At 45.6% G+C, this 17,676-nt stretch overlaps 1 pseudogene; it reads right to left on the bottom strand.

The window, feature by feature from the left end:
• Positions 1 to 677: 677 nt before the first annotated feature.
• On the bottom strand, positions 678 to 796 carry LOC126482529 (5S ribosomal RNA; annotated as a pseudogene).
• Positions 797 to 17,676: the final 16,880 nt, after the last annotated feature.

The raw sequence follows: 17,676 nt of genomic DNA, 5'->3' as shown, positions 1-17,676 counted from the left end.
CCATAGCGCTTAGAACCATTTGAACCATTTTCAACATTTTATCCTTCACTGGGAACGAGATTTGTATGACCTAGTGTATCTAGTAAGTCTAGGTGCCCGAAATCGGTGCATGTAGTATGGTGTCATGTTTGTATTGAGGGAGAGAACGGCACAAGGAGACAGTGGGGCTTATCGCCCCTATCTGACAGACGGATCACCAGAAACAGTGTTACATAACTTCATGACGCACTGCGGAGAGTTAATATATGTACTGTATATGTGGTGTCTGTTCTGTCGGACATGTCACGGTAATTTCAGTGCGGAGGCACACTGAGTCCGAACTCTTCACGCTCTCAGCGAAAAGCTGCAAGCAAGGGTGTTCATGGACAGTAGAAGCTACTAGAGTGTGACAAGTTGAGAATTTGGGTCGGATAGGAAGCGTGTCTGAATGGCTGAGGCTGTCAAGGTGACCGCTCGTGTGAAGCTTGATATCCGGGTTCGAGTCTCAATTGGGCACAAATTTTCACTTGCCACCGTTGAATTTATTTGAGTGCCTAATTGCGGCAGAGTTCTTCGTTTTTCTTAAAGCATTGCAGAAAGGTTCAGAATTTAATCCAGGACGTCGGCGCAAAGATTGGTGATCAAGAACTTGACGTCGCCACCATTCCTCCCCTTTGTCGTAAAGGCAAAGGGCAGGCAGCCAACAGCACGGGGTGTACCCAGGCGGTTACCCATCCAAGTACTGACCACGCTTGGCGTTGCTTAACTTCGGTGATCGGACGAGAACTGGTGTATTCAACGAGGCAAAGCCGTTGGCATTTGCTAGATATGCTAGACAACTGTGCTGACCGACAGATAACGTCACCAACGTACTGCAACACTGTTGAACGAGTTACACTAATAATACACTTTGCTATCCAGCATGTCAACACTGCAGTTCACGAGCTGATTGTTGTCTGAGGCGTTTACGATTTCAGGACAATGGATACTGATACAATGACTTGTATGTCACCAGTACAGCCATCAGCGGGCGGCTCAAAATATGGTTCAAATGGCTATAAGCACTGTGGGACTTAACGTCTGAGGTCATCAGTCCCCTAGACTTAGAACTGCTTAAACCTAACTAACCTAAGGCCATCACACACATCCATGCCCGAGGCAGGATTCGAACCCACGACCGTAGCAGCAGCGCGGTTCCAGGCTGAAGCGCCTAGAACCGCTCGGCCACAGCGGCTGGCGCAGCAGACGGCGCCGAACAGTCAACGTAGTCAGATGCAGGCCCACTGCAGTACTCTTTCTGCGTCTTTCAGTTTTAAGTTACGTTACTATACACCCACCATATGTAATTGCTGCTGCACATACTGAATGAATGAAACGTAATGCGAAATTTACAACGAAACCGAGGCCATTTCAAAACACCTAATACACTCGCACATAAACTCACTCATTAGACGCGTACACTGTGCAGTGTTGCATCGAATATGGTCCATGAATTGGAGCACGACAATAACAGACAGCATAATTATATGAATACCTTACGGAAGACAGCATTTCAGGTTCTTCGCATGTTGTACACTAGTCTGATTAGTGTAGAATTTAAGGGGTAATGTGATTATGTGTATGTTTTCGCTCTTGGCCTAGTTGATTTCAAGATATTTTGGGAACTAGAGCTCATGTCTGTAAATAAGCACCTTTAGCGGTGACGCCACGATGTTGAAACAATCGCAACAATCAATGAGATTAAGTTCACAAACGGAGTAAAAAGTGAACCTTTCAATCACAAACTGTGTGCTGCTATCTTCAAGTTGTCAGACGCATTACAGCGATGGAAAATACATTCGTCGTTAGACTATGGTCTATCTATGTGGAGAAGAGACTGTACTTCACTATTAAAATTAATCGTCTTCGCTAATGGACGTGTAGAAATGCGTTTTAAGCTGTATCGTTCTGCTAGAGAACACAGTTGCTTCCACCTGGATGCAGCCTTTCTCTTTACGAACGTTTATTGCGCTTTAACAGCGCCCGACTTCACGACTGTAGCACGTCCGTTAAGTTTCTTGTTATTGAGTGGTTGCCGTCAGCTTGTATAGAGATAGCAGTCCATTCCCTGAGGCTGCGAAGCTTGACGTAACTTACGGGTTTACGACTCTCATCTCTTAAGTCATTAAATTACCGTAATGCGACACGCTCGGCCATGAAAGTAGGCTTTTGACTCTAAAGCTGGAATGAATGATCGGTATCATTATTTTTTTTTTAATTGTTGGGTAGTGAACTGCGTAGCGGTGAACTGGGTTAACCTCTGAACATGCCCGTAGCGTGTTGCGCAGTGAGACAAGATGGCGTTGATAGTGCCACATCCGTTGGTTATGATGCTTGCCTGTAGGTGTTCTTGATGCTTTGACAGAGGAAGTTACTACACTCCTGGAAATTGAAATAAGAACACCGTGAATTCATTGTCCCAGGAAGGGGAAACTTTATTGACACATTCCTGGGGTCAGATACATCACATGATCACACTGACAGAACCACAGGCACATAGACACAGGCAACAGAGCATGCACAATGTCGGCACTAGTACAGTGTATATCCACCTTTCGCAGCAATGCAGGCTGCTATTCTCCCATGGAGACGATCGTAGAGATGCTGGATGTAGTCCTGTGGAACGGCTTGCCATGCCATTTCCACCTGGCGCCTCAGTTGGACCAGCGTTCGTGCTGGACGTGCAGACCGCGTGAGACGACGCTTCATCCAGTCCCAAACATGCTCAATGGGGGACAGATCCGGAGATCTTGCTGGCCAGGGTAGTTGACTTACACCTTCTAGAGCACGTTGGGTGGCACGGGATACATGCGGACGTGCATTGTCCTGTTGGAACAGCAAGTTCCCTTGCCGGTCTAGGAATGGTAGAACGATGGGTTCGATGACGGTTTGGATGTACCGTGCACTATTCAGTGTCCCCTCGACGATCACCAGTGGTGTACGGCCAGTGTAGGAGATCGCTCCCCACACCATGATGCCGGGTGTTGGCCCTGTGTGCCTCGTCGTATGCAGTCCTGATTGTGGCGCTCACCTGCACGGCGCCAAACACGCATACGACCATCATTGGCACCAAGGCAGAAGCGACTCTCATCGCTGAAGACGACACGTCTCTATTCGTCCCTCCATTCACGCCTGTCGCGACACCACTGGAGGCGGGCTGCACGATGTTGGGGCGTGAGCGGAAGACGGCCTAACGGTGTGCGGGACCGTAGCCCAGCTTCATGGAGACGGTTGCGAATGGTCCTCGCCGATACCCCAGGAGCAACAGTGTCCCTAATTTGCTGGGAAGTGGCGGTGCGGTCCCCTACGGCACTGCGTAGGATCCTACGGTCTTGGCGTGCATCCGTGCGTCGCTGCGGTCCGGTCCCAGGTCGACGGGCACGTGCACCTTCCGCCGACCACTGGCGACAACATCGATGTACTGTGGAGACCTCACGCCCCACGTGTTGAGCAATTCGGCGGTACGTCCACCCGGCCTCCCGCATGCCCACTATACGCCCTCGCTCAAAGTCCGTCAACTGCACATACGGTTCACGTCCACGCTGTCGCGGCATTCTACCAGTGTTAAAGACTGCGATGGAGCTCCGTATGCCGCGGCAAACTGGCTGACACTGACGGCGGCGGTGCACAAATGCTGCGCAGCTAGCGCCATTCGACGGCCAACACCGCGGTTCCTGGTGTGTCCGCTGTGCCGTGCGTGTGATCATTGCTTGTACAGCCCTCTCGCAGTGTCCGGAGCAAGTATGGTGGGTCTGACACACCGGTGTCAATGTGTTCTTTTTTCCATTTCCAGGAGTGTATGACCAGTCGTCAGATATTACGCCGTGCACCCGTAACACTGGAAACTGTACTTGCCAAACAACACCTGTAAGTCTGTAAATGCCAGTATGCAGGTGTCCCAGTGATGTTGCGGCAGACTTCAAGGGGTGGTGGAGAGTATCTTGAGAAAGAAATCGAATATAGCAACCTAGTCCAGAAACGTCATCCAATGACGCTACAGAGCGTCGAAGTTCTAGGCGTTGACGTCTGCCACTAGATCACCTATTCAGTTGCAAACGTGACTTTGCAATCTGACGGTCCATAGGCGCAACGTCTCATAATGTTATCTGTTACTCAGTGATCGCGAGTGATTTCCACAGTCACCAGTGGAAAGGACGAATCTAGCTGCAGCGTAGCAAGGTCTTGTCTCGTTTGAATGCGATGCTCTCTTACCTATGTGGATGATGGTTTCGGATACTGGTTTCCATCCACAGTTTATTTTTCACTTGGAACCCTCTAAAATCTCCAACGTTTTTCGGTGTACAGGAGAACAACAAACTATATATGGAAACTCGTGTCCGAAACCATCATCCGCTGAGCCAATACAGTATCGTAATAACAGGGAACAAGGAGTTTCTACGCAGCAGCTAGCTCCATCTTCTCCAATGGCGATCGTGGCAATCAGTCGCGGTCACTGAATAAACAAACAACATTGTGAGACATTTCGCCTACAGTTCGTTGGCGTAAAAAGTCACGTTTGCTGCCGAAGTTCTGGCCTAGCGGCGAGCACCAGCGCGTGTAACTTCGACTCTTTGTGGCGTCGTTAGATGACGTTTCAGTACATGCATTCCTATCCTCGATCTGTTCCTCAAGACACCCTCTACAACTCCTCGAAGTTTGTCGCAACATTTCTGGGCCACCCTGTATATAGTACGTTATTCTTGTTGCTTTTGAATTGTCAAGTATCGTTACACAATTGATCTAAGAATGAAGAAAACTACTACTACTGTTAATCATCTTCGGGTTGAAGCTCTTTTTCCCGTGTTTGCTTTAAAAATACGTATGTTTCTGGATGGGGTTCGCCTTTAACAAAACACTATTTTGTTTTTTAACGCAAACATGTTTCACTACAGTTGCAGGATCTTCAGTGGCTTTTATTTTATGACTTTTTACCACATGGTGTGGTTTTGCTAATGTATTATGTTTCTACAGTGACTGTTTTGTTTCACAGTTTGTCATCTGCAACCACTTACACGTTTTCTTTTTCCTCGTCTTCTTCACTGTGAAACACTATATATTGAGCTGTCACTGTGGAACAGTGACAGTGACACCTCAGTGTATGATGATTCACAGTGCAGAAGTTGAGGAGAAAGGAAACGTGTAAGTGGTTGCAGATGACAAACTGTGAAAAAAATCCAAAAAGTAAAAGCCACTGAAGATGCTGCAACTGCAGTGAAACATGTCTGGGTTAAAAAACAAAATTATGTTCTGCTAAAGGCGGACCCCATCCAAAAACATATCTATTACTACTACTGTTACTACTTCACAAGCTCTTAGCACCTTTCAGTCCAGGTTACAGACAAATACACTTATAGAGGAGAGACGAAAACATTGTGAACTGTGTCAAACCACGAATCCAAAAGTCCTTGGCTCAGTACCCTGACGGTAATACAGCTGTTTGTGTCACTTATCACTTTTTTGCACCTCTGACACCGATTAAGTAACGTAAAAAATACCTAGTCGCAACGTGTACATTAAACGGCGGATCCCCCTATAAATGGCTTGGTTCAGGGGTGTGAGTAAGGAAAGGATTTATCACCTCCAGTACAACCATACCTAATGAATAACTGTGATGTTAAAAAAAATATCTTGAGGACAGCTTTACTTTACGCGTAAAATATTCAACGAATATACGTAATAATCACATAGTTACAGCAGTATGCACATCTCACCATTCGTCTCTCATTACATGAATAACTTTCTCAAGAAAAAAGTGGCCTAGGTAGAAGAGTCTAAGGTTTTTATTCTTTTCAAAATTGGTAGTAGAACCCAACAGAAAAGAAAATATTTAAACTTTCCATGTTTCCGAAAACTTACGTTTCCTCAAATTCGATAAAGAAAATGAAGAAATTACTGGTCAGTAGATGTTGTGCATTTACAGAAGCTTACCTTGAAAAGTTGGCGATTATATCGACTACTAGTGTCCTGAATTGCTTCAGACAGCTTAAAAAGCAGATTTATGATGACTGATCCGTGTCAAAGGGTCAGATTAAAAATAATCTCTGTTGAATGAAGCTTGGCTCTAGGTAATACTGAAAAGGTCTCCTCAGTAATATCGATTTGTCTTCCACCTTCACCTATCGACACAAGAAATGTGAAGGAAGATAAAATAGGAGACAGTTTGAGAGAGAAAAAGACTTTACGCTAAATAACTAGTGACATCCTTCACTTCCTCCATATTCACTGCAGTGACTAGCAATATACAATACTCCGCCAGAGGTAATCCTTCTGAACGTAGGAAAATTATATATATGTATTTGAAGCTATTCCTCCGCAGTCGCAGTTTTATTAGTACAAGCAGTACGGGGGACATTCTGTCTTTTGTGACTGTAATAAAGACATAATTGGACCAGATATGTTTTGCTTCCTTTAAAGCATTTTCAATAATCAATCACTATAACAATTGCCGTTTCCAGTCGAAATCATTTAACGAGATTAAAACAGTTCTCACGTTCAAAATTAATTTTGTTACTTACTTTTTTGATACCTGCATTATTTTCCTGCTTTCTTTCACACACAAAAAAGTATTTTTAGCTCACTACAATGCAGTGGCACACAGTGTTTTGTCCGCACATGTTTTCATAAATCCACATTCACCTCATGTACTTAGTTTTCATCCCACGGAATGCTATAGTCTCTTGTTTTGTTTTTGTGGCTGTGGGAGAGTATACATACACTGAAGTGCCAAAGAAACGTCTTTAGGCAAGCGTATTCAAATACAGAGATATGTAAACAGACAGAATACGGTGCTCCGGTCGGCAATGCCTCTGTAAGACAACAAGTGCCTGGCGCAGTTCTTAGATCGGTTATTGCTGCTACAATGGCAGGTTATCAAGATTTAAGTGAGCTTGGCGTACGAGCGATGGGACATAGCATCTCCGAGGTAGCGATGAAGTGGGGATTTTCCGGTACGACCATTTCACGAGTGTATCGTGAATATCAGGAATCCGGTAAAACATCAATTCTCCGACATCGCTGCGGCTGGAAAAAGATCCTGCGAGAACGTAACAAACGACGACTGAAGAGAATCGTTCAACGTGGCAGAAGTGCAACTCTTACGCAAATTGCTGCTGGGCCATCAGCAAGTGTGAGCGTGCGAACCATTCAACGAAACATCATTGATATGGCCTTTCGGAGCCGAAGGCCCACTCTTGTACCTTTGATGACTGCGCGACACAAAACTTTACGCCTCGCCTGGGCCCGTCAACACCGACAATGGACTGTTGATGACTGGAGACATGTTGTCTGGTCGGACGAGTCTCGTTTCAAATTGTATCGAGCGGATAGACTATGCGGGATGGACACAACCTCATGAATCCATAGATCCTGCATCTCAGCAGGGGACTGCTCAAGCTGGCGGAGGCCCTTTAATGGTGTGCGGTGTGTGCAGCTGGAATGATATGGACCACTGATACGTCTAGATACGACTCTGACAGGTGACACGTACGTAAGCGTCCTCTCTGATCTCCTGTATCCATTCATATCCATTATGCATTCCGACGGAGTTGGGAAATTTAAGCAGGACAATGCGACACCCCAAACGTCCAGAATTGCTACAGAGTGGCTCCAGGAACACTCTTCTGAGTTTAAACACTTCCTCTGACCACCGAACTCTCCAGACGTGAGAATATCTGGGATACCTTGCAACGTGCTGTTCAAAAGAGATCTCCACCTCCTCGTACTCTTACGGTTACATGGACAGCCGTGCAGGATTCATGAGGTCAGTTTCCTTCGGCACTAATTCTGACAGTCAAGTCAAAGCCACGTCGTGTTGCGGGACTTGCGAGTGCTCGCGAAGACCCTACACGTTATTAGGCAGTTGTACCAGTTTCTTTGGCTCTTCAGCGTATTTAAAAGGAAACGACAGAATATTTTTCTTTTCAAAACTGAACGCCTGTGTCCAGAAGAACGTATGGAAATAATGTTGAATCCAAAAAGCATTAAAATAAAAGTAAGTTAAAAGTAAGTTTAAACATATATACACTACTATTACAACGACCATTGAATATTCCATAAATAAAGCGTAACGTTTCTGGTCCAAATAAAACTGTTCGTATTACAGTCGCAAAAGAGGGAATAACTCCCATGTTACAGGTATTTGTTGCTGATCTAAAAAAAAAAATGTTTTGCTAGCAGCCTTTGAGGAAGACGACTTTAATTCAGTGTGTTTTTGTGTTCTGAAGAAAGTATACATTAATGCTACACGTGCCTTTATATTTTGATTGCGATATGTGCAACCTAGAATTGAAAAAGGTACCAGGAAACGCTATTCCATTCCACGGAAACTATTCCCACGATTCCTAGATGGATACTTCAAAGTTCTTACTCTCGGAGAAAGAAAAACCAGCCAGAAGTTTGCGTTGCGCGCCGGACTGTAGGCCTGCCTAACTTTTAACAAGCGTTTCCGTTCAAATATGAGTAAGTGGAACGGAAGCACTGTTCAAAAAACAGCGTGTTCAAAACTCAGCTGCCATATATATGAAAAAGCAAGTTTGCAGTCAGTTTGTATGATAGTTTTGATTTGTGACAATGAGACATAGTGTTTCAATGTGAACACCATTCGAAATATGAGTGCTGGTTATCGAGTAATGGAGGAACGGATGGTGGGAATTATTAGGGCAGACAAATTAATTGGACAGTCAGGAAAACGAGCTACGTGATTACTCAGGGGACATACTGGAGTGGAAGAAGTAATTATGTAACGAAAATGAAATTTCAGTGGGCGAGAGCTGTAGGCAGGTTTTCTCAAGTAATTGCGTGAGGCTGAATGGTCTGGTGCCAGTCTTCGGCGACATGCTTGTCCCTAACCTATCCCAGTTATTCAGCCGAAGTGGGGGGGGGGGGGGGGGGAGGAGGACGAAACCTACAGTTTAACGTGAATCGTGAATTCTGAACCATGAGTTGTTTCTGGGGACTTCTCTGTAGGCATGTCAGGGAATGGTAGATGAACTAACGAATTTCTTGGCGAGATCCAAGACATAGGAAAACAGTGGTCTTGGTGGGAGATTGGTAGATGACACTACAATCTATGACGGGGCAACGTAGATGCGGACAATCCATGGAGGCGTCTGGAGGAGGTCTTCATACAGCAGTGCGTGTTGGGTGACTAATGATGATGATGATGAGGATGATGATGATAATGACGACGACAGTCATGAGTAGGTACAACAATCTCGGGTCGTCTTAATTTGTCAGTAACAGTAAATTGAAGTGAGTGTTTCGGCAGATTACAGCATACACCGAAAACGAATGGAAATCTGAATTACTATTGATAATGATTGTAGACATAAAGTACGAAGCAAAGAAATTTTCTCCACTGACCTACAGCCATATGTCTGGAATATTGAGGAATACAGCGAATGACGCTCGAGAGCGGAACGTGAATGATCTGTGCTACGAGGAGAAGGAAACGAGGAATCGAAGAGACGTTTGCAAGTGGCGCGGTTCAGCCACCTAGTTCTTGGTGATATTCTTCCGACTAAAGTTTGTTATTACAATGTTTCTTCAAGATCTCGGCTCTTGGACGAAGGTAACAGGCTCCAGATGTCACGTAGATTGTCAGGAGACGTCCATGAACTCCGAGTTAGAAAACCATAGCCTATAAGACGTCAAGTTTAGCGAAATTGTAAACCTGATAAATCAAGTACTCTGCGAGAGCTTTCTGTGTGTACTAACAGTATGAAGCCCTAGACATTACCGTTCGTACTGGCAGTAGGGCTGTTGATAAAATATCGATGTACACTACTAGCCATTAAAATTGTTACACTACGAAAATGACGTGCTACACACGCGAAATTTAACCGACAGGAAGAAGATGCTGTGATATGCAAATGATTAGGTTTTCAGAGCATTCACACAAGGTTGGCGCCGGTGGCGACACCTACAACGTGCTGACATGAGCAAAGTTTCCAACCGATTTCTCATACACAAACAGCAGTTGACCGGCGTTGCCTGGTGAAACGATGTTCTGATGCCTCGTGTAAGGAGGAGAAATGCGTACCATCACGTTTCCGACTTTGATAAAGGTCGGATTGTAGCTTATCGCGATTGCGGTTTATCGTATCACGACATTGCTGCTCGCGTTGTTCGAGATCCAATGACTGTTAGCAGAATACGGAATCGGTGAGTTCAGAAGGGTAATACGGAACGCCGTGCTGGATCCCAACGGCCTCGTATCACTAGCAGTCGAGATGACAGGCATCTTATCCGCATGGCTGTAACGGATCGTGTGGCCACGTCTCCATCCCTGAGTCAACAGATGGGGACGTTTGCAAGACAACAACCACCTGCACGAATAGTTCGACGACGTTTACAGCAGCATGGACTATCAGCTCGGAGACCATGGCTGCGGTTACCCTTGACGCTGCATCACAGACAGGAGCGCCGCCGGTGGTGTACTCAACGACGAACCTGGGTGCACGAATGGCAAAACGTCATTTTGTTGGATGAATCCAGGTTCTGTTTACAGCATCATGATGGTCGTATCCGTGTTTGGCGACATCGCGGTGAACGCACATTGGACGCGTGTATTCGTCATCGCTATACTGCCGTATCACCCGGCGTGATGGTATGGGGTGCCATTGGTTACACATCCCGGTCACCTCTTGTTCGCATTGACGGCACTTTGAACAGTGGACGTTACATTTCAGATGTGTTACGACCTGTGGCTCTACCCTTCATTCGATCCCTGCGAAAGCCTACATTTCAACAGGATTATGCACGACCGCATGTTTCAGGTCCTGTACGGGCCTTTGTGGATACAGAAAATGTTCGACTGCTGCCTTGGCCAGCACATTCTCCAGGTCTCTCACCAATTGAAAACGTCTGGTCAATGGTGGCCGAGCAACTGGCTCGTCACAATACGTCAGTCACTACTCTTGATGAACTGTGCTATCATATTGAAGCTGCATGGGCAGCTGTACCTGTACACGCCATCCAAGCTCTGTTTGGCTAAATGGCTCTGAGCACAATGGGACTTAACTTCGGAGGTCATCAGTCCCCTAGAACTTAGAACTACTTAAACCGAACCAACCTAAGGACATCACACAGATCCATGCCCGAGGCAGGATTCGAACCTGCGACCGTAACGGTCGCGCGGTTCCAGACTGTAGCGCCTAGAACCGCTCGGACAATCCGGCCGGCGGCTCTGTTTGACTCAGTGCCCAGGCGCATCAAGGCCGTTATTTCGGCCAGAGGTGGTTGTTCTGGGTACTGATTTCTCAGGGTCTATGCACCCAAATTGCGTAAAAATGTAATCACATGTCAGTTCTAGTATAATGTATTTGTCCAATGAATACCCGTTTATCGTCTGTATTTCTTCTTGGTGTAGCAATTTTAATGGCCAGTAGTGTATATTTCCCGCAATATTAATAAGTATCGGAGAATGTTTTTCACCGATATATATTGTCGAAATGGCAGTATCGAGTGGCGATATTTTTATTTTATATTATTTTTTTTGCAATTTTCGGTAAATATTTGAAACTGTTCTTTTGAAATTTTAGTAGAATATAATTTTTTTGGCCGGACGAAGTGGCCGAGCGGTTCTAGGTGCTTCAGTCTGGAGCCTCGTGACCGCTACGGTCGCAGGTTCGAATCCTGCCTCGGGCATGGATGTATGTGTGATGTCCTTAGGTTAGTTGGGTATAAGTAGTTCTAAGTTCTAGGGGACCGATGACCTCAGATGTTAAGTCCCATAGTGCTCAGAGCATTTGATTTTTTTATAATTTTATTTTATCTGTGTGAAGGAGTCTTACTAATTTTCGAGCTTTCGTCACGTTCAGTTCTTCTCTTTGACTGTATGAAACAAGTATAGATGGCACAAAGAAGAAGGCCAATGTCACTGGGAGGTGGCGATTGAATAGAATAACAAAATGTCCGATATGAAGAAATAGCGCCCCACTTGTTTTAAAAAGAAACTGCTGGTGTGCTATTTCTTCACCTCCCCATTCTTCAAAACTAATGAACAGAAATCCAAATGACGAGATTGGTCTTCGCCGTGCGTCGCTCGGTGCTACAACCAGAAACTGCAACGTTGAACTTCATCACGGAATTTTGACACTACAGGTGATAGGTTGCCCGCGTTTGCAGAAATTAAAACAACAGAAGTCAAAATGAAGTGTTCCAGACAAATACTAGACGTGACGAAACCGAGCCACGGACCCATCGCACACCTACTATGGTGCCATTTACACCCAGCTATCACTGTTAGCAAAGTGGTTATTGGCAAGCACGAAAGTGCATCGTTTCCATTCAATTCTTGCTCTAAGGGACATAAGCAGGCTGCTAGCTTGTTGATGTACAGTGAATCTAATAATAAATCAATACTTAAATACACACTATGTGATCAAAAGTATCCGGACACCCCCAAAAATATACGATTTTCATATTAGGTGCATTCTGCTGCCCCCTACTGCCAGGTACTCCATATCAGCGACCTCAGTAGTCAGCTGATATTGTGAGACAGCAGAACGGGGTGCTCCACGGAACTCACGGACTTCAAACGTGGTCAGGTCATACTTCTGTAAACGAGATTTCCACATTCCTAAACATCCCTAGGTCCATTGTTTACGATGTGATAGTGAAGTGGAAACGTGACCGGATGCGTACAGCACAAAAGTGTACAGGCTGACCTCGTCTGTTGACTGACAGAGACCGCCGACAGTTGAAGAGGGTCGTAATGTGTAATAGGCAGACATCTATCCAGACCATCTCACATCAATTCAAACTGCATCAGGATCCACTGCAAGTACTATGAACGTTAGGCGGGAGGTGTGGAAACATGGATTTCACGGTCGAGCGGCTGCTCAAAAGCCACACATAATGCCGGTAAATGCCAAACGACACCTCATTTGGTGTAAGGAGCTTAAACACTGGACGATTGAACAGTGGAAAAACGTTGTGTAGAGTCACGAATCACGGTACACAATGTGGCGATACGATGGCAGTGTGTGGGTATGGCGAGTGCCCGGTGAACGTCATCTGCCAGCGTGTGTAGTGCCAACAGTAAAATTCGGAGGCGGTGGTGTTATGGTGTGGTCGTGTTTTTCATGGAGAGGGCTTGCACCACTTATTGTTTTGCGTGGCACTATCGCAGCACAGGCCTGCATTGATGTTTTAAGCACCTTCTTGCTTCCCACTGTTAAAGAGCAATTCGGGGATGGTGACTGCATCTCTCAAAGCGATCGAGCACCTGTTCATAATGCACGACCTGTCTCGGAGTGGTTACACGACAATAACATCCCTGTAATGGACTGGCTTGCACAGAGTCCTGACCTGAATCCTATAGAACACCATAGGGATGTTTTGGAACGCCGACTACGTGCCAGGCCTCGCCGACCGACATCACTACCTCTCCTCATTGCAGCACTCCGTGAAGAATGGTCTGCCATTCCCCAAGAAACGTTGCAGCACCTGATTGGACGTATGTCTGCGAGAAAGGAAGCTGTCTTGAAGGCTAAGGGTAGGCCAACACAATATTGAATTCCAGCATTACCGACGGAGGGCGCCACGAACTTGCAAGTCATTTTCATCCAGATGTCCGGATACTTTTGATGATACAGTGTACAGTTCTATTACTGGCAGTACATTTACAATGTGCCGGTATGTCGATACAGCTCCGTCATTATATATCGATAACTTTTCTTGATATATCGATTGTAGTTCATCGTATGCCTTTAATATCGATATATCGGATACACTATATTTTAAAAATATCAGCAGTCGTAAGTGGAAGTGTTGTCAGTGTCTCGTTGACGGGATCTGACAGGTCCCTGAACACTTTCATTCTCGCGCGGTGGCACGCGGCGCAGCTGTGTGCTGTGGGTAGCATGGGGCGCTGTGTGCAGGCGCTAGCCGAGTAGTCGCGGTTTTTGCCCTCCCAAGTAGCGCAGGCGCCCCCCAGCTTTTGTTCTGACATCAGACGGAAATTAACTTCAGCACGGCGGAAGCACCTGTATGGACCTAATAATGCTTTCATTTCCTCGCTATTTCTCACTCGTTCACGGTGAAATGATGTAATATTAAAAACTGGAAAATTATTTTTGCAGAAAGTGCTTAACACTTCGTATACGAGTCCTACATACCGTACTGCTCATCAGTATTTTTGTAGAGAATCTTAATTTCTTTAAAACCACATCTTTATGGTCGGAACATACTCTGCGGAATGTGTATGTTAGACGAATTACCCACAAAACTCAGCTACTGCTTCCCCGACAAAACCATGAAAGCCGGCCGCTGTGGCCGAGCGGTTCTAGGCGGTTCAGCCTGGAATCGCGCGACCGCTGCTGTTGCAGGTTCGAATCCTGCCTCGGGCATGGATGTGTGAGATGTCCTTAGGTTAGTTAGGTTTAAGTAGTTCTAAGTGCTAGGGGACTGATGACCTGAGATGTTAAGTCCCATAGTGCTCAGAGCCATTTTGAACCATTTTGAAAACCATGAAATGCAGTGACACGACGACGACAGCGAGAACAGGCTTGGACACCGGATGGATGGGGATGGAAATCCGCCGTGTCCTCCTTGTCAAAGGAACCACACCGGCATTAGACCCGACCGATTTAGGGAACCCAAGGTGAGTCTAAATCTGTGAGACTCGATGGACTTTTGAACCATCGTCCTCCTGAATTGGACTCTACCGTTTTACCACAGTTCTACATCGCTTGGCGGACATGACCGACTTTTGATGATAGTTACAGGGAATTACTGTAGGAGCACGACTGACGATTCTGTTGTATTTCGTTGTTCGATATACAGGACGCCAGAAACTGGAGAGGTTGTAAAGGTTTTGTAAGGTAGTTTGCGCTGAGGAATAGTTTTCAAATGAGAAATTTTATACATTGCACCGTTTCCAGAGTTAATTAGCATCGAAGTTAGCCAATCAGGCCGTAGTTCGCGGAGCTTCAAGCTGCACCAGAGACGGTTTCGCCAAACGCGTTTTTCGTTTGGTTTCCTAAAACAGAACAATAGAGCTATACAAAAATAGGACATAGGACGGTAGTAAGAATCGAATGCAAGACAAGGGCTGAGCAATCTGTGCGCTATCATCTACGCTATGAGAACAACTGACACTCGCCGGCCGAAGTGGCCGTGCGGTTAAAGGCGCTGCAGTCTGGAACCGCAAGACCGCTACGGTCACAGGTTCGAATCCTGCCTCGGGCATGGATGTTTGTGATGTCCTTAGGTTAGTTAGGTTTAACTAGTTCTAAGTTCTAGGGGACTAATGACCTCAGCAGTTGAGTCCCATAGTGCTCAGAGCCATTTGAACCATTTTGAACAACTGACACTAATTTTATCTAGCGGGTCGCTTGAATCTTGGCACGCAACGGCCTGCTTTGCTATCTTCAATGCTTATTAACTCGGATATGGCGCAAAGTAGTGCATTTTTTTTCTTAACATTTATTTCTCTAGAGAGAATTTCTGTACGGTGCGAAAAGTGGCAATTCGTGGAGAAGTGCGAGGTCATCCACATGGGTACTAAAAGAAATCGGATAAATTTTGGGTATACGATAAATCGCATAAATCTAAGGGCTGTCAATTCGACTAAATACGTAAGAATTACAATTACGAGCAACTTAAGTTGGAAAGACCACGTAGATCATATTGTGGGGAAGGCGAAATTAAGACTGCATTTTGTTGACAGAATACTTAGAAGATGCGAAAAACCCACTAAAGCCGGCCGGAGTGGCCGAGCGGTTCTAGGCGCTACAGGCTGGAACCGCGCGATCGCTACTGTCGCAGGTTCGAATCCTGCCTCGGGCATGGAGATGTGTGATGTCCTTAGGTTAGTTAGGTTTAAGTAGTTCTAAGTGCTAGGGGACTGATGACCTCAGATGTGAAGTCCCATAGTGCTCAGAGCCATTTGAACCATTTGAACCCACTAAAGAGACAGCCAACATTACACTTGTACGTCCTCTGCTGGTATATTGCTGCGTGGTGTGGGTTCTTTACCAGGTAGGATTGACGGAAGACATCGAAAAAGTGCAAAGAAGGGCAGCTCGTTCCGTGTTATCGCGCAATAGGCGTGAGAGTGTCACTGATATACTACGCGAGTTGGGGTGTCAGTCACTGAAACAAAGGGGGTTTTCTTTGCGGCGAGATCTATTTACGAAATTTCAATCGCCAACTTTCTCTTCCGAATGCGAAAATAATTTGTTGACACCACGTAGTAGGGAGAATCATAATAAAATAAGAGAAATCAGAGCTCGAACGGAAAGATTCCGGTGTTCCTCTTTCCCACGCGCCACTCGAGAGTGGAATGGTAGAGAAGTAGTATGAAAATGGTTCGATGAACCTTCTGCCACGCACTTAAGTGTGAATTGCAGAGTAACGATGTAGATGTAGATGCTGAAACACCATTACAAACATTTTAGACTGTTTCTGAGCCCACGTTGTGTACAGTATTTAACTCTGGTCGCGACCATTTATTTTAAAATCGTTTTTCTACGCTGGCCTGCAACTAAATGTGCAAGTACAGGATTCAAATTTGACTGAGGTCTCCTGAAGCGAAAAGTATAAGGGCAGAGCAAAATATACCTTACTCCAGAGAGAGTGATGAAGTCATTCGAGGATGCCGCATAATAATTCACAGATGTTTTACTATCCGTTATTAAACATCTAGGAATCTGAAACCAGCGTCGTGCGCCAGGAAGAAATAAAAACAAGACAAGATTGTGACTGGCTTGAAACAGATACGCAACAGGTGAACAAACTGATAGCTGTTTGACATATAGCCACAATCATAAAAGTTATAATCATAAAAGCGGCGAATTTTTGTACGGACGTGTTCTACAGTCTCGCGGCTCACAGAAATCGTGTTCTACCTTATACGCTGTCACCTTATAGATACACATAGCCGCGAAATTTGAAACGATATGCCATATTATGGGGTTTGCGACTTAATTAATTGATTCACCCTCTAGATCACATAGTGATAAATCTACTGAACCCTTCATATGGTTCAAATGGCTCTAAGCACCATGGTCATCAGTCGCCTAGAACTTAGAACTACTTAAACCTAACTAACCTAAGGACATCACACACATCCATGCCCGAGGCAGGATTCGAACCTGCAACCATAGCAGTAGCGCGGTTCCGGACTGAAGCGCCTAAGCCGGCCGTGGTGGCGGAGCGGTTCTAGGCGCTACAGTCTGGAACCGCGCGACCGCTACGGTCGCAGGTTCGAATCCTGCCTCTGGCATGGATGTGTGTGATGTCCTTAGGTTAGTTAGGTTTAAGTAGTTCTAAGTGCTAGGGGACTGATGACCTCAGATGTTAAGTCCTATAGTGCTCAGAGCCATTGGAACCATTTTTTGAAGCGCCTGCCTCTGGCATGGATGTGTGTGATGTCCTTAGGTTAGTTAGGTTTAAGTAGTTCTAAGTTCTAGGGGACTGATGACCTCAGATGTTAAGTCCCATAGTGCTCAGAGCCATTTGAACCATTTTTTGAAGCGCCTAAAACCGCACGGTCACAGCGGCCGGCTTGAAGTCTTCGTATTACACTTAACACGACTATTACCTACTGCGATGCCACCTGGTGGCGAGAATATATATTAGCGGAGCAAAGACGAATAGGGTACCCTTCTAGAGCAGATGTGGAAATCCACTGACATAAACGACTAAAAGAAA

This window comes from Schistocerca serialis, chromosome 5 (genome assembly GCF_023864345.2).
Source record: "Schistocerca serialis cubense isolate TAMUIC-IGC-003099 chromosome 5, iqSchSeri2.2, whole genome shotgun sequence".
Classification (NCBI taxonomy): domain Eukaryota; kingdom Metazoa; phylum Arthropoda; class Insecta; order Orthoptera; family Acrididae; genus Schistocerca; species Schistocerca serialis.
The sequence above is the reverse complement of the archived record's forward strand: the minus strand, read 5'-3'. Positions and strand labels throughout refer to the sequence as shown.